The 16,186-nt window shown below is 40.0% G+C and overlaps 1 long non-coding RNA gene across 1 annotated transcript; it reads right to left on the bottom strand.

The window, feature by feature from the left end:
* Positions 1-7,481: 7,481 nt before the first annotated feature.
* On the bottom strand, positions 7,482-8,735 carry LOC114068701. The gene is made up of 3 exons (XR_003573649.1): positions 8,660-8,735; positions 8,417-8,528; positions 7,482-7,591 (listed from the first exon to the last, which is right to left on the bottom strand). It is a non-coding gene; the product is annotated as an uncharacterized LOC114068701 (long non-coding RNA).
* Positions 8,736-16,186: the final 7,451 nt, after the last annotated feature.

Raw genomic sequence — 16,186 nt, forward strand, 5'->3', positions numbered from 1 at the left:
CTCACCAATTAGATGTGGAATTTCTCAAGAAGCCTCCCTTTCCCTCACAGGACTGAAGCAGGTTACAGGAAGGAAGTGAGCTGATGCACATCATGAAGAAGCAAAGATTGCCCAGGAGTGCTACTCAGCTCGCATCCTCGGAACACCTCCAGGCCCCCACAGAGATGCAGAGCATGGGAAAAGGAGGAGCACTGAGCCACTTTCAAATTCTGAAGCTTTAAGAGGACTAAAACATTACCTGTAAGGGATGCAAATGTTGTGAGAGTTAGGGAAATATTTAGGCATAATGGCAGTTTTGCAGGCAGCTAGGGAATTGCTCTCAAGTCAAATGCTATTGTTCTAATCTAAAAATATGTAGACCTTGAAAACAGAGGAAGACAGTTTGGCAGCATCTTCTCCTTTTTTCTGCCACACACAAAAGAAGGAGATAAAACAGGAATCTTCAGCATATCCCTTTATTGTTTTATACTTTTCCAATTGCCTGGAAATGAGAAAGAGAAGTGTGAAGAGGCAGAGCCAACACTATCTCCATAAACGTCAAGATAATCTTAGTTGCTCATAATTTGATACACTCATACAGTGAAAATGACCGTTTCCAACTTCCAAGGGACTTAGAAGTATTTCTAAGATATGCACAGGTTAATAAACTCTAAGGCATGAAAGAGAGAGGAAAAGGATTAGGTGGGGAAGGAAAAGTATTTATAAGGGTTTGGATGATGACAGTCACTTCAGGCACAGGTTTCAAGGTTAAGCCAAAACTAGTTGAACACCCGCAATGTCACTGCATGATTTAAGTAGTGCCTATTATGGCCTGGACAAAATCCCTCCCTGTTGAACAGCTGGATTTTATATTACACAAAAATGATCTCATTTAATTGCTGAAAACTCTGTCAAATGTAGTTTTATGTACTTGTGGAAAAAAATCCTAGACTGAAATGACTGCATAGTTTATGTTTTAATTATGGAGCTCACTGGTACACAAAGGAAGAACTTTTGAATCTTTTTGAGCAGACCTTTGCTGTCTTCCTGAGTTCAGACTAAGTGATGCCATCCTTCACAGAGGTTTCTTATAAAATTAGGTAAGAAACTATTTCTACTTGAAGTTGGCTCAGCTATTTAAGACTGACCAACCCAAAATGAACTATGAATCTGATCTGTAACACTTCACAAAGCGTTTCACCTAGTGAAACCTTTTTAACAAACGCTTTGTGAAGTGAGTACTTATAGAAAAATACTGGCTTGCTTAGCAGTATATAGAACAAAAATGGCCCAACGAGCTTTCTTCAACAAAAAGGACTATCAAGCATCAAAGAATCATAGCTATGTTATTAAAATGGGTAGACTACTAGTCATATTTAAGACAGCGATTTATAAAAGTATATCTTCTGCTTACTAAATCAGGAGAATTTCCATCACTAACTGGGTCACCTAACCACCAGAGCACATGCTTCAGTTTGTGCTTTGTTCTTTGGTGGCTTCTCAGAAAGTTGCAGCTTTATGGAAATACTTTGAAACACTCCAGAATCATCAGTGTTCCTTTTGTAGTCAATCAACTTCCTTTTCTTCTGTGTTTTTTTTTGTTTTGTTTTGTTTTGTTTTTTTTCCACTTTACCCCACCTTTTCTTTTTATGTGCTACTACTTTTTATGAAATTTTAAATGTTTCATCTTGTCCTTTTTTTTTTTTTTTTTTTTTTTTTTTTTTTTTTTTTTTTTTTTTTTTTTTTTTTTTTTTATAATAATACCTTTTACTGCAACTGTTTTACAAATTTTTGTTTCTATCAATTCTTGCTTATTTCTCTTATTTCATGGGGTAAGTGTAAGGTTATTTATATATATATATATATATATATATATATATATATATATATATATATATATGTAAAATAATCTAGCCCATGCTCACAAAATTCTGAACATAGAACTGGCATTTATAGCTCAGGGAATAAATTGTGGACTAATGTATTGAACGTCTTTTTTGTTCTTTATAGCTGCTGACAACACTTACAAAGAAAAGAAGTGCATACCATGAATCTGCCAGTAAAACCTTTTTTACATATTTCAGGTATCTTAGCATCAAGAGACCTATTATCAGCTAGACAATAAATGTTATGAAAGGCCCAGCAAAGGTGAGATGCATGAAACTCAGGTATTACAGGTGGCTTCCATCTCCTCAGAATGGGGGATGCTTGAGAAATATGATTTTAGGAATGAAAAGGGTCCCAGCTGCTAGTCCTACACTGGTCACATTCATTTGCATATGTGGACCCAGAGTTGAGCATAGATGTGAACTACCTTGTATGTACTGCAGACAATCAGGGAATTAGCATCCTGTTTGACCCAGACTGACAAATACTATCAAATATCTAAAAATGTGGGACTGAAAAAAACTGATAAAATTAAATCACTTCTTTAATAGAAAACAATCTTGCAATATCTGCAAGTGTTGATGATTCTTTTATCGTTTATGACCTTAACAGTTCTTCCTTTATTGAGTGTTACAGGGAGAGGCAGGAAGCCAGGCAAAACACAGAGGTATAAGCCCAGTGTGCTGGCACCTTTTGAGTAATGTTCCAGTTGTGGTCTGAACTGCTTTAGTGCTGCACTGATTGCTACTATGCCCTACATTTGATGTAGTGGATGTGATTGCCTTTGTGCAACTGTACTTGTGGCTGAAAACCTCTTGAATGAGAAATTCAAAGAGTGTTCTAGTGATCTCCATGCAAAATTACTCTTACAGTGATGAGCAGTTTTAGTCTGCTTTTTTCAAGGTTTCCAAAACATATTTATAAACAATAAAATGATGGGTTTAGTCTAGTTTTCCTAAGAATGTTTTTAGAAAAATGTTTTTCAGGTAGCCATTTGCAATGAAAACATACAGAAAAGCCCATAAATCTTTCATATGCAACTGATTTGTAAACAGTGTGTTTTGGCCAATTTTATTTTAATGTGTTATAACTGGCTGGCATTAGGCTTCAGAAGGGGAGTTACAGTATCAAGAATAATTAGTACATAGTAACATGAATGGTGTCTATAGAAACTCCATAAGAGTCATCTCTTTTTAATACTGTTAAAATTATCCGTTTGGACCGTTTATTTTTTAAAAAGGAAAGTCACCTAAATCCATTCAGAAATTTCTAAAATTATGCTAAAGAAGAAAAACTGTGTCTACATGCTTTAAAGCCAGGAACAGAAACACAACACAATCAGGAATGTGTAGCTTGCACTTCTCTGAAGTAGTGTGGGGAGTTGGCCAGCTTATAAATCATTGAATATTTCATCTCACACATGCTCATATTTTCTGAGTTATCAGCTAAGCATTTTGAGTATTTTTTTTAAGGATATTTTATCTGATTTCTGTCTATGATCCATGAGCTTGCTTTCTGTGCCAGGAGAGAAGAAAGAGTTATTGCAAGATCCTCTCCATAAGCCACTGATGCCATCCCTTTCTAGAAAACCTAGAAAATTATGGGTCCCAACTGCTGGAGATACCAGTGCAAGGAACGTGAGGTGACAACTTGCAATTGCTCTGTAGAAGGCCAGCTGGGGCCTCGGGCTAGTTTCTCCCCCATGTTAGGGTGTCTCTCAAAGCTGTCCTAAACAGTAGCTCCCTCACAGCAGTCTATCAATGCCACCATACAACAGCTTCACTTACGTTTTTTCTTTTCCCTTCTCTTCTGCTGTGGCTTTCCTGATGATTGGATCTCTGAGGTTAATGGCTGGGACTTCCTAAGCCTAAGGGTAACAGGGAGGTCCAGGTGAGGAACCTACTGGGCACAGAACTCCCTGGAGGGGCAGGAGACCTCCTGCGAGTGGGGCACAGCCTGCTAACAATGCTCCTTCCCCTCCTTGATGCTTGCATTTGAACACCTCAGCTGTTAGTGTAAAAGTATGTCAGATTTGTGGTGTTTTCAGTAAAGTGAAATACGCCCTTGAAAAGCTCCTCTTGAACAAAGCAAAACAAGCTTTGATAAGCCTCTGCTAGGTAAAAGAACGAGGGACAACAAAAGTTTTGCAACTTCTTAAATCTGTGCACTTAACTTTCTAAAAAATGAGGTAAGCTCTGTTCTGTGATGAGATCTATGCTGGAGACAGTTTATCTAAAGTACATATTTGGCTTCGTTCCTTTATCTCTGTACTTTCACTTGCAGTCCTTTATATCTTCTCTTATTTGCTCCTCCCCCCCAAGTATGCCGTCATTCTGCAACTGTTCCCTGCAATGCTGCTGAGCAACACACCACAAATAACGCACTAATGAAGGGTGGGGAAATAAAGAGAGCACTTGTGGTTGAATCATGTGAACAAAAAACACTGTTTCCAGTTTGCCTGCATGTAACATGAAATTTCACCCTTGGTGTACCCTTGTTTAAGTCAAGAAAAACAACAATGTGCTGTAGTCTGACTCCTCTTCCCCACTTCAGGCTGAAGCTCAAGAAACTGAAATCAGGAGGACGTGAAGCCCACTCATCACCTGGTGGCACAAGGGAAGTTGGGAGCATTCAGAACTCAAGAACTGCGTCTTCCATTTGCTCCAGGGTGGAAGAGATGCTTCCTCACATGGTATCACCTTCCCAGTTCTGCAAAGAGTGGCCACTCTTTGACCCGGAGAGTCCACTTCAGATGTGTGTGGGGAACGGATCATTAGAGTAAGATGAACTTTTTAATGCATCTTAAAAAAGCATTGAAAAAGCACTGCTTCTTGGTCAAGTTTAAATCACTTTCAAACTCCATGCTTAGCACTCATGAGAGGTTTATATTACAAATTTAACAGCTTACATTACGATCAGCTCAAACTACTAGTGTGATATCAGTTAAATGTTGGTCCCTCATCCAGATTTTTTGCCTCCTCTTGAATCAGGCATTCTGGTTAAATACTTTGTTTAAGCTAACACACTTTCAGACAGTGATTTAGTACCAGTTTCAGGGAATGCCTCAATGGAGAAAGCTTTGATGTGACTGGCATGTTCTCTTAAACAGATTATATTGCTCAATCTCATTGAGCATTGACCTCCGTCATCTCAGTGTGCTTGCTTTGAGCTGGGGAAACGTCAAGGCTGCTCTGAGCAATGGTGAATGAGGCGGCTCTGAATTCATTACAGAGTATTGTAAAAAGTGTTGAGTCAGCAAAAGTTGATTTCATAAAAGCAGTAAAAGACAGCAATTATTGTGGAATGAAATAAAGTAGATAGCTGACTGAAGGTTATGAGGTTACCGTCACAAGATTTCTTTGCAACATGAAAGGAAAATCCTCCAAACATATCCACATAATTGATGATCTTTTAGTTGTTTTGAACCCTGCAAATAAGGTCAGAACTCCTCAAACAGTATTTGCTCCCACTTGTTCCTCCTGATTATTTAACAGCTTTTTGATACTTTATGCAAACAAATAATAACATCCTACCCTGCAAATCCAGAGAGTTCTGTTGAATAAAAAATGGAAAGAGTAATTAAGCTCAGTGACACATTTCTCTCACTCCAGCTGCATTCACTTGTAAAACAGTGTCAAAGCTGTGGCTGCTGTTCATACTGCTCTGCCCCTCTGCCACAGAGGCATGATGACATTTTAATGACAGATTTGAATTAGGATTCCAGTTCAAACATTTGTCACAAACATGTTCTTAAAACTCTTGGTTGCTCTTTTGCAGGAGATCATGAAGAAATCTTTCTCTACTTGCAAGCACAGCCTTGCTATACCTTGTAATGATATTTCACCTCATTTTTCTTAATCTTTCTTTTAGATGTGGCCTCAGAAATCTGACCCATCCTCCTTTCTTCCTACTAATACAAACTCTCTTCTTGCCATTCACTCAGCACAAAATTTTTCAAAAGGTTGTCTCTGACTGTCCATGTAGGTTCTGCTCATACAAGTCTGGCTGGTCTGATAGGCTTTAAAGGTCTAAGACAAAGGTTGAGACAGTAATACTTCCTATAAAATTAAAATTATCTAAAAGTAAGCAGATTTATCTCAGAAAATGGGGTTTGGAACAAACTGCATTGTTTCCCTTGGGAGACCATGGCAAGTGTTCTCATTTATTGGTATTACCATCTTTTTCTTCCCATATAAATTTCTTGGTAATATCCTTTAATTTTACATGTATTCCACGCTCCTTTGGGCAAAAGTGTACATCAGAGCAGTTTAACCACTGCTCTTCATAATGGGACAAGACATCACTGAGACACAAGATTATAAAACTGATGATCATAAATAATACATGAAATGGTAGAGCTCTGTTTTTTAACACGTAGCACCAGGATAAGAAAGGTGTATAATTAAGGGGACTCCAGCACCTGAATCTCTATTACTTTCTACAGTGTTAACTTAAGTTCTACACTTCACGGCAGAAAGATCTGGGTGCTTCAGAGGAAGCTGTTTCTTTGGTAGTATACTTGGATGCAGGAAGGCTTCAGCTGTCTTACACTGTCACCCTCTATTGTGCCTGACATCTCAAGAAAAAAATGCTACAGCTGCACTAGAGACAAGTCAAATTATTTGAATGGTTTGCACTTGTTGTCACTATGAAATATTGAATACAGGATACATATGGGAGGTATGTCCGCTTTTGTTTCTAAAGCTGGTACTTCGCCTGGGGTGTGAAGTGACTTGATACACCATGAAGAGATGAAGAAAATAGGTAATTATAAAATAAGTTCTTAAGTTTAACCTTAACCGCCTAAGTTCACCAGCATTAAACATGATGCTGTTTAGTTGTTTTACTGTCTTGAATACCAGGGCATAGGAATAAACCCATAGATTTTGTATTTAGCCTGATTTACTGTAAAGACAAGATGCCTCTGCCTGTATCATTGAAAGAAAAGCCTGGCATTAACAAGACAGGCTTCTTTATGGTTCAGGATGTTTCTTCTCAAATGGCTCCCACTTTTCTTAGCTCTTTGTTGAACTGAATCATCTTCAGCATTTTTTAAGCCAAAGACTATTTATCTATCACATTAATTTTCCTCCTAACAGCATTATTAGAAGACATCCATTATACAGAATGTACTCCCATCATACAATGACTTTTTCAAACTGGGTAGAGGAGCTGCTGAAAACTGTAAAACTACTCTTCATCTGTGTGTACCATGCTAGCTTGGGACATGTTTTGGGGGCAAGGCAGCATTGTTCTCAGCTCTTAGCTGCCACCACAGCCATCCAGAAGATTTTGAAAAGTTGCTCATCATGGGAAATGACTGAGAAACGTAATGGGACTGTATGCTGTTCCTGCTATTCACAACAGCACACCACCAGTTTAGGCTGAACTGTCTCTGACTAGTTATTAAATGCTCTTGAAAAAGAATCTAAATTGCTGGCTGGTTGCAAATGACAGTAGCAAAACTGGTATATTTAGAAAGCGCTGGAAGAGCTTGAAAAAGGTCATGAGCACAGCACACTATTTCAATTAATTTTCCCATCATTCTGTCATTCTGCACAGCCCCTAGATATTTCTGTGAGTTTACCCAGGAAGGCAAAACATCTGAAGGTACAGTGTATGCTTGGTCTGGTGTGCTCTAGATGATGCCCTCCAACCATGCATTACACCATGCTTGACACGGTTATGGTCTCCACAGACTGGTAAGCTGGACTGAAGGATGGTTCTGGCAGGAGTCATAAGATGTACATTAAGTGTACTCAAAGAAATCTTCTAATCTTCTTGCTGGGGAGGCTTTATAAGTGGCTTCATCTCCCTAGTGCATACTAAGTGCCACCTTGTCACAGATGAATTGTTAAGAGAAGTCCTCATTGTGGGGTTAAGTAAAAGGGGCTTATTAATAATGAAATCATGATGTAATGATAATTAATTGATGACATAATGAAAATTAAATTTCAATCAAATGGTGATTAAGCAACAATTGAATGGTAATTAAACAATGATTCAACAATTATTTAATGATGAGTTTGCAGTTATTTAAATGATGGTTAAAATGATAATTTAGACAGCTGTCAAACCCTCTACTACTTACTACACTTCTAATAATTAAGTTGTAGCTGGATATATAAAAGCTGCTAGCATACAGTAAACTTTCAGGCCTAATACATAGTATTGCTTACCTTTTTCTAGATATGAGATCCTGGGTCAGAGATTTCTCAGACTTGAAAAGTTACCTTGAGAGGTGTCTCCCCCCGAGAGGAGGTTGCTGCTGAGCAGCCTGTTGCTGTACAGGATTGCTCAGTGGTTGACTCATAATCAATCCCCCCATTTCGTGTATGTACCGGAGTGAAGCTGTGGCGGTTTTAGTTTTGTCTAGTCCCAGCTCAGGCTGGTACCGTTAACTCCTGGTAAGACATGGCCTAGACTCCTTAGTCCCTGAGAAGGCCTGGCAGAGTTCTCCTGGCTTGCAGAGCAAGGCTTATTTCATTTCAAGTTCTGACCAGTGAGACACCTGACCGCAGTCTCCACAAAGACAATCCAGTAAACGTACCAACAAAGAAGGGATCTCAGTCAGAGTTCCAAGACATCACTGATAAACTCAGACCCTGATAAACTCAGTCAAAACTTCCCTGATGGGGAGAAATGGGCAGAACAAAGAAACCCTGATGGGTGCAGGACAAAGAAACTGTGACCTTCCAGGAAAACAGGAGCCAAACAACAACTGTCCCATGAACAGATGTCCTACACGCAGATATTTATGCGATAAAGGTGTAAAAAGTAACTTGCTGCCTACCCAAAATGAGCTTTTCTGCAAGAGATCTCCCAGACAGACCGGACACTTGCTGGGGATGCAGCATGGGGTCTGGAGCTGACTCCAGACTCCACGATGTAGAACCTAATCTCTAGTCGATTAGACCCACTCTTGGGAGCAGTTTGGTCAGTGTCATACTGGTAACACCTTGCATAGTATATTTATAGGTAGGCACACAGGTAAAGGTTTGTAAGTATTTATTTATTTCACTCATTGGAATACAGTAGTAATTTCTAATATATCTATATTTGCTTTACTCTTACAATATATTTACTTGTTTTCATAGCAGTAATTTTGCAATGACTTGTAGCACATATTTATATATTTTTACTAGCAGTAGTTTTTGTAAGAATTCATAATAAAGAAATTCACAGAAACCCCGACCTCTGTGTCCTTGGGTACTGCACAATTCTGAGAACCCCATGGTCACCATCTTTACACACCCATGAGTCAGGTAACTCCCACAGGTTGTGACCATGACCGCTGCAGTACCATCTCTATGGGTACTCGCATGGAATCTAGAGAAAAGACAGAGGACAAAAAGAGCACAGGGAAATCCAGAGAAGCATTTGAATTCAAAGAATATAAAAATGAACTTCATTCATTTTGGAACATAGCAGCTTGCTGTGCCATCTGCAGCTCTATTTACTGTGGGTGGAGAGCTGGCTTTGATTACTAAAATCCAAGCAAAATATTATCTGTGCCCAATAACTTGATAAACACAGCACCAGTATTTTACCTTAACTTTCATACCATAGGTCAGTTGCTAACACATTAAAGCAGGACCATGGGAACAAAGGTGACTGGCTGGGCAAAAGGACACGTAACATTCTTTCCTCTGCTCCTATAGTGAGATAGGCCTTGAGTGACTGCCAACAGGAAAAATGAAGGAATTTAAATGAAATTCAGCAGAAAAGCTCCTGTGGCTTTATTGAAAATAACAGTATTGGAGTTTTCTTTCCTAATCTTTAATTTTTTTTCTTTTTCTTGATTTTTTTTCTCCCTATCTTCAAAATGCCAATTTATAGCTGTAGTCCATTTGCGTTTTTGTAGCAATAAAACCACACATAATGAATGTCTCCAAGGGATAAAGCATGATGTCACAAACAGAAAACCAGCTCATGAACTGCTTCAGTATTCCATATTACTTTCCTTTGGCTGAGGAGCATGCCAGCACTTCAGGCAATGGAAAGTTTCATGGGAGAATAAAAAAAGCACCTGAGGGTATTTCTGGAAGCAACATGAAATTACTGTTTCTAAACATAACGCGACCTATGCGGGAAATTGTTTTTCTTCTCTTCTGTAACATGTTCCAATAAAAGGATTTATCATAAAACAAATGATTAATTAAAATGCATAAAATGTATTAGAGATGCTGTAGGCTGTTTAGGCAGGTCTGAGGACTGGGCTCATCTTCTCCACTGTAGACATCCAGAGTACAGATACATTTACAGATACATGGCTGAGAGAATTTTGAAGCAGACAGAGGGAGCAGGTCAGAGGACTGCTCCCCACAACTCTTGCTTACCACAGATGCATTGTCTGCTGAGATGAACCCTCTTCCAAGAGCTTAAGTCAGGCTTAGGGAAAGCCTGAGAGAGTGGGGAGCAGAAAGTCCAGAAGGGACTGAAAGGATGGTTATAGGGAGTTTCTACTTCTTATTTCTAATTGGACTCTTTCTATTGTCCTTCCTGTTTGCACATGGCTCCTCTTTTGGCAGCCTAGGTTTATGGTAGGGTAGGTACACAGTGGTTGCAAAGAAAAATTGTTGTGCCAAGAAATGTATTTTAGACTTTACAATCATAATCATATAATTATGGAATGGTTTGGACTGGAAGGGTCCTTAAGGATCAGTTACCAAAGAATAGGGGATAGGTATTATAAACAGAGAAATAAAAAAACTAGTATTAGGCATTACTAATTTTCGAGTGAGTGAACATGTTATAGTTCCAGCTGTGTTCACCACTCCAAATTACTTGGGCTTTTCCTAAGACTTCCTTGCAATTAGGTTAGCATCAGATCCCTATTTAGGTTGTGTCCAAAGCTTCTGATGACTAATCAGGTAAAAACTATTAACAATGGCTGTGCTGTATATTTGTTACAACGCTTTAGCAAAAACAAGGCTTCTGCAGGAGCACAGTGACCATGCCAGTGCAAGACCCTGAAACGCATCCAGCAGACAAAAAATTTGACTGCTTGGCAAAATATTAATCAAAGTATTCCGCCTTGTCTCTGGAAGCATTTGAGGCAGCACTTAGCACAGTGATTTATGTTCAGCCTTGGAAAGTCAGTAAATTACCCTCCAAAGGCAAAGGGTACATGCTCCAGTCATGGGAAATCAATTACCCTAGATAATTAATTATTTTATTATGAGTATTATCTTCGAAACACCTGCTACTTCGATTTTCTTGCTATTTTAGGTGGAAGGGATGTCAAAGCTGAGGCAAAAGTAGTTTTGAATTTTGTTTCCTATGTCTCATGCTGTTCTGAGCTTTTACAGTGGTAGAAGAAAGCAGCAGTACAGTAATTTCTACATGCTTCTAAGGCAACTAATCCTTCCTGCTAATCTAGGGTGAAATCACGAACATACCCTAGTTTCTCCTGTGATAGGAGTTCTATTTTTCAAAGCTCAATCCACTGCAAGTTACTGCTCCTAAAGATTCCTTCTTTTGCAGTTTCAGGATCTGCTGCAATTGTGTGCATCCTTTTTGTGCTCTTCTACCAATCTGAAGAATAGTCTTGTATGGGTTTCCTTGGGCCATTTTGTTATTCCAGTTTACTTGTTGCTTTTGTTCATGTAATGACAGGACAAGGGGGAATGGTTTCAAACTGAAAGAGAGTAGGTGTAGATTAGATCAGATATCAGGAAAAAAACCTTTACTGTGAGGGTGTTGAGGCACTGGGACAGGTTGCCCAGAGAAGTTGTGGATGTCTCATCCCTGGAAGAGTTCAAGGCTAGGTTGGATGGGGCTGTGAGCAACCTGGTCTAGTGGAAGGTGTCCCTGCCCATGGCGAGGGAGGTGGGGGAGTGGAACTAGATGATCTTTAAGACCCCTTCCAATCCAAATCATTCTATGATTCTATGAATTTCAGTGGTATTCCAGCAAGACACTGGATTATCTGATTAGAGAAATGTAGCCATTGTACAGTTTGTCCAGATTTTATTGTGTGCAGTCCCTTTCTGGCTGAGTGAAAAGGCTAAATCTAGAAATCCTTTGCTCACAGTTCCAGGTTTCTTTTGTGCATGTTGGCCCTTACTGTACAGCATATAAGAATAATTTCTGAGCACAGATCGTACAAGTTAATGAGGAAATTGCAAAAGCATATGTTAGAGAGCTGGTCTATGATAGCAGACAGATCTTGGTCATAACAGATGAGGACATTTTAAACTCAATCAATCAATCTATCTATCTATCCATCATCTATTTATTTATTTATTTATTTATTTATTTATTTATATATGAGGCATAAACTACTGCATCCACCTTACAGAACTCACTGCAAATTAATTACAGCCGTTACAGCTGCACTTCTGCTGACTCCAAGAGCTCTAACCCACAGAACAGGATAAGATCTAGATGTGGATGTGTGTTGGGCAGAGATTGAAGTTGTGAAACTCGATTTTCATGTCAATGACTCAACTACTGTCTAGTGAAGGTGTCACTTGCTGTGGCTCTGATGTGTATTGTTAGTGCTAACATACTGTCTCCGCCTCAAGGAAGTCCTATAACCCTGAAGCCATTCCAGAATCTGCCTTGAGAAATGTTTTGGTTCAAACCAGAACTACTCAGATAATGTCAGTAATACAAACATGGCTGATTAAGTGAAGCTGTAATGTGGTAAAGCCAAGAAAGTGGGGCTTTGAACCTGTTTAGTCACAGTGGAAATCAAACTACATAGCTCCTTTGTGCTGAAGGCAAAAAGGATACATTCCCAACAACTATCCTCAGGAAGCATGGAAAAGAGTCACAGAAAAGACAGAAGAGAAGCATTCTGTAAAGAAATCCACAGTGATCTTGGGTGGGGCAGGAGGAGAAAGATGATCCTAGCATGCCTTCCTGGTTAAGTGTTGCAGTGACAGTCTTGTAGCTGCCAAGAACTCCTCTGCTTAAGCAGCAGCTGCATCTGGAAATGTGAAGAAGTGATTTTGATCTAGAACGTAAGAAAAATTTTCTAGCTTTTTAAAAAAAAAATTAAACAAATCTCAATACACGAGAACCTGTTTCAGGTTACTGTAATGTGTACCAAATAGGTCTGACGTGTCTTTGCAGGAGTAACACTAAAAGCACTGCTACAAGTGCAATGTGATGTGTGTGTCCTTGTGTTTCTGTTGCTACCCTATTTTCTCTAAGAACAGAGAGTTTTGTACAAGAGGGCATTAAGGGATGGCTATATAGCTACTCAGTGTTGATTTGGACTTTGGACTTGGGTGATCAGAAAATCAGTCATACTCAGATTTAGGATTTTCTGGAATGAGGATCTTGGTGGCCACAACCACTCTTAGTGTGCTAAAATAGGTGTGTCCAGACTGTAGGACCCTCAGAAATGGTGTGTGTCTCAATGATTTGTAGCTTTTGGTGCTACAGTAAGCTGTAGCAAGATTTAACTAAGTATAAATAGTCTCTCTGGAAAAAAATTAATGTTTCTTGCTTGCCTTCCACATTAACCCATTTTAAACTGTAAGTCAAAAGAGTCCTGTGCAGAACCTCAGTGGAATTACCAAACAGCCTTTGAATTAACTACTGTGACAGTCACCACTTATCACTGATCGATGTGTGGGGAGAGGAGCCATACCTTTCAGGGCCAACTGGAACAACGTACTGTGCTGTTCTGAAGTTCAGCCAGACCTGTTACTCCCGGATACTGAAGGACACAGACCCCTGTCTGGCTTCTTGGTGCTGACTGATTTCTGAACAATGCAGTCTCGCTAGCAGCATAGGCACCAGTCCAGAGGTCTGAGACCTGAAACATGCCTCAGAAGCCTGCAGTTGGAAGCAATGACAGGCTTTTCCCAATTACGTGTTTACTTGGTGCTTAGGTACACTCAGACAGTTGACTGAGTAACTGGCTTAACAGGTTGGGTTGTAAAACTCACTTGGGAAAACAGCTCTACAGTGGAAGAACAGAAATTTGCAAAATTACTGCTTTCTAACTGGAGTCTGATTAACGTTTCATGATCAATTCATTCACATCACTCTTAGTAAACTCTAGGAAACATCCTCAGCTCTGCGAAAAGCGCATACTTTGCTCCTGAGTCACAATCTGGCAGTGCTGACAGTTGCGTGCGTTCTTTTGGAAGTGTACTTTCAGTTCATAGTGATTAGTTTCTGTAAAATGAGTGCCAGAGAGTACTTTGGGGGGCTACTTTAAAAGTGTGGTCATGACAGATATGGGATATGAGAATTATGGATATAGTGATGTGCACGACATTCTACAAATGACCCTTTTTTCATCAACACCAAGCATTTTATACATCCAATATATAAGTTCTTACACTTCCTTGAGATTGCTGATTTCTGGCATGCTCCCTATTCTCTTGCTACATGATGGAGAGCTTTCCTGATCATTGCTAGTTACTGGGAGATACTTCTTTCTCTCAACCCTCCTGGGTCACCAACTATCAAACTTTGTGCAACTTCATTTGAAGCATTGCTGTTTTCCTTTAGATATTATGGAGCAAAATATTGGGCAGATAAACTCTTAGAAAACTCTATTACATTTGTTCTTAAGATTGTTATGGCCCGTGAAGTTTCCCCAATTTATCCAGTCACCTTAACACCACACTTGACTCAAAAACAGTAAAGGCAAAACCAGATAAAAACCATTTTGCACAGCTAAAATAGAGTTTGCAATGGCTTGTAATCACAGAGAATGACAGGAATACAAATTTTCCCATCCAGCTCAAAAAGGGTTTTCTCCCCAGTTATATTATCTGGTTATATTAGCTGGTAAACTTTTCACAGCTTTCCTCTCTGAGAGGTTCATGGCTCAAGGCAGCTCTTCGTCTTGATACTGACAACATGGAAGAAGACAGTATGAGAATCCCTTCTTTCCTCTAATTAGTGTTAATGAAACCAATAGCGAAGAAAACTAACCCTTCCATCCAAAAAAATCCCAAGCTTCCCACTTGGAAAAGAGTAATGGTTTTGTAAGCCTGGATTGGACATCTTCTCTACTATTTAATAAGTTAAAACATGCCTTCCCACATTTTTCCGAACCCTTAACCAAGCTGACAGTCCCTTCACACTCATTTGGAAATTGTTCAAACCTCAAATGAAGCTGCTTCTCACATTTCATTTTTTAAATTCCTATTAAAATGTATGTCTACTTCAACTGGAATATAAATAAAATTAATGAATTTGGATCTTGAATAAAAGCAGAGATGGGGATAAGCAATTACTGAATAGCCTATAGTAATCTCTTTGAGAAGTGACTAAAAGTAAGCTTATGAGAACCACAATGAAGGAGGTGAAGATAAGCAAAGAGTAAAAAGGCTCTGAATTCAAGACTTTGGTCAAGGAAACAATTCTGGGAAAACTTCTCCCTGGAAAATTTGCATTTCTATGTTTGGACAAGTTTAGTTTTACCATCAGACTAAACAGTGAGAACTGTATAGAGTTTCTACACAAACCCGAAGGAACTATGGTTTGAACCAAAAAAAAGTGGTATCCTGGCATAAGGAAAGGGATAGCTGATCAAACCAGGACAAAAGTAAACACTTAGAATCATAGAATCATAGGATGGTTTAGCTTGGAATGGGTATTAAATATCATTGCTACTTCCAGCTGGAGCTGACATGATTACAAGCAAACAGAGCTCTTCTACAAAAAGAGGCTGAGCAACTTCAGGTGATGGAACACAGGAATGGTGTCAGCATTGTTCATTTACCTGAACATGCCTGTTCAGGTAAATAGTAGACAGAAGTGAGTCCCTGCAATCAACTCGGGAATGGTGTGATGGATTTGTCGAGGACTGGTTTTGTGTGACAATTTCCCGGAGCAGACGGAGTTAAGCCGGTCATGCCCTGGATGCGCTGCGGTGCACGGGTAGATCATGAAATGTCTCCGCTCCCACCAGGTTGCCAAAGGGGCATTAGCTCCACTCCGCGGCAAAGCCCAACGCTGAGCTGGCCACAAGGCTCTCATGCTTTCCTAGGTCAGCCCCGTCAAGGCTTGCCATGAGCCCCGAGGGCAGCCTGAGGGGAAACTGGTGTCCACATTGCGCTGAAGTCAGCTTGGCCGCCCAGAGGTCACAGCCTGAAGGGGAACTAAACCCAGGCTTGAGTGCTAAAGGATGTGGGTTGATGCCAGGGAAAACGGGGTTACGCCCAAATCGTGGAGATGCCTCGCAGGATGTCACACAGAAGGCCACCATGAGGACCCAGCTCGCCCTGTGCCAGATGCTTCACGGCCCCAGGATTCGATGGGGCTCCCCGGACTCCCACCGCCCCTCAGCTCGCCCTGCCTCGGGCAGCCGGCGGCGAGGCGGGCCCGGGGCGGCCCCGGGGCG

This window comes from Empidonax traillii, unplaced genomic scaffold (genome assembly GCF_003031625.1).
Source record: "Empidonax traillii isolate 1590-97213 ecotype Southwest subspecies unplaced genomic scaffold, ASM303162v1 scaffold1114:size179974, whole genome shotgun sequence".
Classification (NCBI taxonomy): domain Eukaryota; kingdom Metazoa; phylum Chordata; class Aves; order Passeriformes; family Tyrannidae; genus Empidonax; species Empidonax traillii.